We start from the raw sequence: 7001 nt of genomic DNA on the forward strand, positions 1-7001 counted from the left end.
CCCTCCTCCCAAAATGTATCACTTGGATTTCTGTTAAGTTTCAATCTGATGTCCATTTGACCAATGCGCCAAATTGTCATGAACTCAAAGTACCCCATATTTTTATGTTGATATTGTGACCATTACACCCTAGTCCAGATGAAAAGTAGTCCCAACACCAACACCTGGGATGACTACTGTTTAAATCCCCTAAAATTGTAAAACACTCAGAAGGCATGACTCTTTTCTGTCCACCAGCTTCTTATTCACTCTGCCATGCTTGCTTTCATATTGTGTGCCTTAATTTTATCACCAAGCCTCCTTCAAATGCCTTTTGAACACAACACCAATGGCATCTCCTTCATTAACACATTCCACTGTATCCTCAAATAGTTCTTAAATTTGTCACCACTTGTCCTTTACAAATTCATCCAACTGCCCTTAGTTAACCCTGATGTGTTTAACTATGAGTATTCATTTTATCCAGAATCCCAGAACCCTGTCTGCCACTGACATTGTGCTGACTGGCCTATAGTTACCTGATTTATCCCTTTCTCTTACAGGACAGAGCATGTTACATTGGCAACCCTTCTAGTGGTATAACCTCCATTTTCAAGGATATTTGAAATATTTCCTCTCTGAGCATACCAGGCTATATGCCAAAAGAGCCCAGCTTCTTTTCCAGTTTTTTAGTTCCATCAATTTTCTTTCAGTGCTCATTCTTAATCTGTAGTTATCCCCAATTACTCTACCTTTTTTCATCCATTTGATCTGTGAAAACCAAGACAAAGTATTCGATAATACTTCTCCTATTCGATCATTCCCATAATATTTCAAAGGTTACGGGGAGAAGGCGGGAGAATGGGGTTGAGAAACTTATCAGCCATGATTGAACGGCGGAGCAGACTCGATGGGCCGAATGGCCTAATTTCTGCCCCTATGTCTTATGGTCTTATAATATTTCCTTCAACAATTTGCTGTACTCTCTTCAACTTATTTCTTTTACTTTTTACTTGCAGATAAAGTTATTTGTTATCTGACAGCCTGTCTTCATATCTCCTTTATAGTTATTCTAATCTGCACTGCCCCTCTAAACCTAGTTTTCTTTGTGTAAATACCTCAGGATTTGTTTTATGTTTCTTTAAGTCATTTTAATTCCTCTGCTTATCCAAGGAACTCTAGCTTCTGCTGCACACCTTCAGTTCAAGCAGGATTACGTCCGGTTCTGGAGCTCAACTGCGTAAATGTGGTGGAGAGAGTTTTCACCTGTGCCGCACCTTAGTGCCCAGTCTGATTGTTGTGAATATCTGGAAATGGATCACCAGGTTCAGGTAGTGCATAGCTTGCGAGTCCCAAGAAGCAACAGCAGGATGAGGGAGGGGGTGTTGTGGGGGAGGAGAGTCTTGATCTTAATGTAAGCTTTCAACAATTTATCACTTAGCCTAGAATGAACTTGAAAACTCTACACCACTACTAATGAGTGCTAGAATCACCGTGACAGTAAGTAAAACACAATTTTATCATTGATAATGCCGCGAATTGTGCAATGTTTATGCGCCAATTTTTCTGTGGTGTGATTATAATTTCACTCATAGTCTTGGCATTCCAAGTACGCTATTATGAAACTATAATTAGTAAGTACTTTTTTAATGATTGGATTTAGCACATTTTTCTCTTGAAAGAAAGCTGAAATTTATATGTCAGAAAACTCCAAGTGCAAATCAGATGAAACCGTTCATTAGACAAAAATCTGAGAAATTACTTTTTTACCTTTTACAATGATTCCGTTCATTGTAGAAGGGACACTTCTCTGTGTTAATTAAGTGGTTTTAACTTTTAATATCGATTGGAGCGTTGTGTTTAATTCTGGGCACCGCACTTTAGGAAGAATTTCATACTCTTGGAAAGGGTCCAGAGGCATTTGAGTGCCTTTCATGGTACCAGTAATGAAAGACATCAGTTATGTGGAGAGACTAGAGGAACTGGGTTTTCCTTAGATCAAGAAAGTTTTACAGGAAGATTTGATAGAGGTCTTCAAAATCTCGAAGAGTTTTTATAGAGTAAGTGAGGAGAAAATGTTTCCAGTAGCCAGGTTTAAAACAACTGGGAAAGGAATCAGAGACGAGATAAGGAAGGTAAAAAACAGGCAGTAAATAAAAAGGGCGGTGGAAGCAGATTCAATAAAACTTTGAAAAAGGAATTGGATAAATATTTGGGGGAAAAAATTGCTGGGCAATGGGGAAAGAGGGATTAATTGAATAGATTTTTTCAAAGAGGTGGCACAGGTGCGATGGGACAAATGGCCTCCTTCTGAGCTATGTTATTCTATGATGTTATGAACTGGCCTGTAATTATCTGGATATACCCTACTTTTTTAATGGGCATGAGATTGGCTCCTCTTCAGTCCTCCCATGCACGCTCACTTTCATTTGAACCCTAAAATATAATTACTTGGGCCTCCACTATTTCCTCATCCATTACATCAGGATCCTTGGATGTACAACATCAGGTCCTGGCACATTGCCCTCCTTTAACAGAGCTAACACTTTTATTTATTATAATGTCCAATCAGAATTTACCTCTTCCTCCATTGATCACTGTGTGTTTACCCTGGTTGAAGAGAAGTACCACAATTTACACTTATTCTCAACTAACTCACTACTCTCTTAAGGGACTCACCTTACATTCGCTGATCTTTATTCAGAATACTTCACAGTTTTAATATTTTTAATAAAAACAAAATACGGCGGATGCTGAAAACCTGAAAGAAGAACAGAAAATGCTGGAAAAACTCAGCAGGTCTGATAACATCTGCGGAGAGAGAAACAGAGTTAACGTTTCGAGTCCGTATGACCCTTCTTCAGAGTCATACGGACTCAAAACGTTAACTCTGTTTCTCTCTCCACAGATGCTGTCAGACCTGCTGAGTTTTTCCAGCATTTTCTGTTTTTGTTTAATATTTTTGAGATACTCTCTCCTTGCTCACCACATCCTTTCTCTTTACAAATTTTCTTATTTTGATGGTACCCGTAGACCCCATAATTCTATACCTTTCAATTTCTTTGTTTATAATCTCTATATGAGGGATTCCCAAACTGTGGGTCATGACACCCAGTGATTTCACGGGATGGAATGTTGGGATTGTGAGCTCCAAGGGTGTAATGGCAGCCATGGAGCAGATGCTCTGTTGGGAAAGTCCAGGTTCCGAGGTCACATGCTATGCGCACCCGATTCCTATTTTTCCCAGCTCACAGTTCACTGGAAGGGGAGAGGAGGTGAACCTTCAAGTGCCCCCATGCATGACAGGATCACATTAATCAAGGGGACTCTTGGCTGGAAGATCAGTAAGTGGGGGAAGGAGGTCATGCTACAATTGAAGGGGCGGGGGCGAGGGGATGGGGTCAGCAAGTATAGCCTCAGTGTGCAGAAAGTTCCAGAACTCCTCATTAGCATGGTGCTTCTGTAACCTGGAGCTGAACATATGAAAGTCAATTACCAGCAACTTGCAGCTCACGCCAAGGACACTTTTTTTATTAAAAACAAAAAGCTAAAAGCTACTGCGGATGCTGGAAATCCAAAACAAAAACAGAATTACCTGGAAAAACTCAGCAGGTCTGGCAGCATCGGTGGAGAAGAAATCAGTTAACGTTTCGGGTCTTCATGACCCTTCGGCAGAACTGAGTATAGTTAGGAGAAAAGTGAAATATAAGCTGGTCTAAGGTGGGGGGGGCGGGGGGAGAGAGAAGTTGAGGGTGTGGTGATTGTGGAGATAAGCAAGCAGTGATAGGAGCAGATAATCAAAAGATGTCACAGACAAAAGGATCAAAAAGGTGTTGAAGGTGGTGATATTGTCTGAGAAAAGTGCTAATTAAGAATGGAAGACAGGATACTCAAGGTACAGCTCTAGGTTGAGGGTGTGGTGCGGTCTCCTCTACATTGGAGAGACCAAACGCAAACTGGGCGATCGCTTTGCAGAACACCTGCGGTCTGTCCGCAAGAAAGACCCAAACCTCCCTGTCGCTTGCCATTTTAACACTCCACCCTGTTCTCTTGCCCACATGTCTGTCCTTGGCTTGCTGCATTGTTCCAGTGAAGCCCAATGCAAACTGGAGGAACAGCACCTCATCTTCCGACTAGGCACTTTACAGCCTTCCGGGCTGAATATTGAATTCAACAACTTTAGATCTTAAACTCCCCCTCCCCCCATCCCCACCCCGTTTCTCCCCCTCCCCTTTTTTTTCAATAATTTATATAGATTCTTCTTTTCCCACCTATTTCCATTATTTTTAAATCTAAAACTAAAACTTTTTTAGTCTTTCCACCCCACCCCCACTAGAGCTGTACCTTGAGTATCCTGTCTTCCATTCTTAATTAGCACTTTTCTCAGACAATATCACCACCTTCAACATCTCTTTGATCCTTTTGTCTGTGACATCTTTTGATTATCTGCTCCTATCACTGCTTGCTTATCTCCACAATCACCACACCCTCAACTTCTCTCTCCCCCCGCCCCCCCACCTTAGACCAGCTTATATTTCACTTTTCTCCTAACTATACTCAGTTCTGCCGAAGGGTCATGAAGACCCGAAACGTTAACTGATTTCTTCTCCACCGATGCTGCCAGACCTGCTGAGTTTTTCCAGGTAATTCTGTTTTTGTTTTACACTTTTTTTATTCCAAATTTCTACCTCCATGATTTTTATATGTTTAAAGTTAAATGATGAAATATTGAAGGTTACTATCCTGCTGTTTTATTTCGGTGCCACCCACCATGCTCGACAAGTGAAGGCCACCCTCCCCCACTCAACAACTGAAGGCCAACCTCTGCTTAACAACTCTCATATACCCCAAATTTTCACTCTGGGATCACATCCAGTCTGAGGCATTACAATGGGGTCACACTAGGAAAAGGTTTGGGAAGCACTGCTCTAAATTCATGGCAATACAAGATTTGAACGATTCTTTTTGTATGGCGTAGCTCACTGCTTAAGGGCACTTCCTGCCAGGCAATGACCATCTCCAACAAGAGAGAATCCAACCATCGCCCCTTGATGTTCAATGGCATTACCATCACTCAATCCCCCACTATCAACATCCTGGGGGTTAGTATTGACCAGAAACTGAACTGGACTAGCCATATAAATACTGTGGCTACAAGAGCAAGTCAGAGGCTAGGAATCCTGTGACGTGTAACTCACCTCCTGACTCCCCAAAGCCTTTCCACCATCCACATGGTACAAGTCAGGACTGTGATGGAATACTCCCCACTTGTCTGGATGAGTGCAGCTCCCACAACACTCAAGAAGCTTGACATCGTCCAGGACAAAGCAGCCCACTTGATTGGCATCACATCCACAAACATTCACTCCCTCCACAGACACACAGTGGCAGCAGTGTGTACCAACTACAAGATGCACTGCAGGAATTCACCAAGGCTTCTTCGACAGCACCTTCCAAACCCACGACCACTACCACCTAGAAGGACAAGGGCAGCAGTAGATGGGAACAGCACCACCTGGAAGTTCCCGTCCAAGTCACTCACCATCCTGACTTGGAAATATATCGCCGTTCCTTCACTGTTGCTGGGTCAAAATCCTGGTACTCCCTTCCTAAGAGCACTGTGGGTGTACCTACACCACATGGACTGCAGCGATTCAAGAAGGCAGCTCATCACCACCTTCTCAAGGGCAACGAGGAATGGGCAATAAATGCTGGCCCAGCCAGCGACGCCCATATCCCATGAATGAATTAAAAAAAATTTAGGAATTCCATTTCTTTTTCTCCAATTACTCCAGCCCTGCCACAATCAATCATAGAACCTTATAGTACAGAGCAGGACGTTTTGGCCCATCATGCTTGTGTTAGCCCTTTGAAAGAGCTGTCCAATTTAGTCCCATACACTTACCTTTACTAATGAATCCTCAAGTATATGTCCAATTGCCTTTTGAAGGTTCCTAGAGAGTCTGATTCCAACACTCTCGTAGATAGTGTTCTGTGCGAAATAATTTCTCCTCTTTGCCCCTCTAATTCTTTTGCCAATTAAATCTTGTCACCTACCCATTTGCTATAGGAAATAAATTCTCCCTACATGTTCTATAAAAACACCTCATAATTTTGAATGCCGCTCTCATTTAAGGAGAACAATCTCAGCTTCTCCAATCTCTCCACATTACTGAACTTCCTCCTCCTTGGTACCACCCTGGTAAACCTCCTCTGAACCTTCGCCAAGACCTTGACATTGTTCCTTAAGCATGGTGCCCAGAATTGTACACAATACTTCAGCTGAGGCCTGGCCTAGTCAATAACTTGTAGAGGTTTTGCATGACTTCCATATTTTTGTATCCAATGTGCCTGTTTACAGAGCCTAGTATTCCACACACTTTCTGGACTCCATTATCAACTTGCCCTTCCACATTCAAGGATCTGTGAAAAAGGAGCCCCAGGTCCTTCTGTTCTTGCACCTTCCTCAACATAGTAGCATTTAGATTATACTGCCTCTCCATATTGCTTCTCCCAAAATGCATCACTTCACACATTTTTTTATTCATTCTTGGAACGTGGGCATCGCTGGCTAGACCAGCATTTATTGCCCATCCCTAATCGCCCTTGAGAAGATGGTGGTGAGCTGCCTTTTTGAACTGCTGCAGTCCATGTGGTGTAGGTACACCCACAGAGCTGTTAGGGAGGGAGTTCCAGGATTTTGACACAGCGACAGTGAACGAACGTCAATATAGTTCCAAGTCATGATGGCTTGCCAGTGGTGCAGTTTCCATGTATCTGCTGCCCTTGTCCTTCTAAGTAGCAAAGGTCATGGGTTTGGAAGGTGCTGTCTCAGGAGCCTTGGTGAGTTGCTGCAAAGCGTTTTGTAGATGGTACACACCGCTGCCACTGTGTGTTGGTGGTGGTGGGAGTGAATGTTTAAGGTGGTGGGTGGGATTGATCACGCAGACTGCATTAGCTTGCATCAGCCATGTACCTGACCATTTAAGCCATTTATCCATGTCCTCCTGAACTCTGCTTCT

Source organism: Cetorhinus maximus, chromosome 18 (assembly GCF_964194155.1).
Source record: "Cetorhinus maximus chromosome 18, sCetMax3.hap1.1, whole genome shotgun sequence".
Taxonomy (NCBI): domain Eukaryota; kingdom Metazoa; phylum Chordata; class Chondrichthyes; order Lamniformes; family Cetorhinidae; genus Cetorhinus; species Cetorhinus maximus.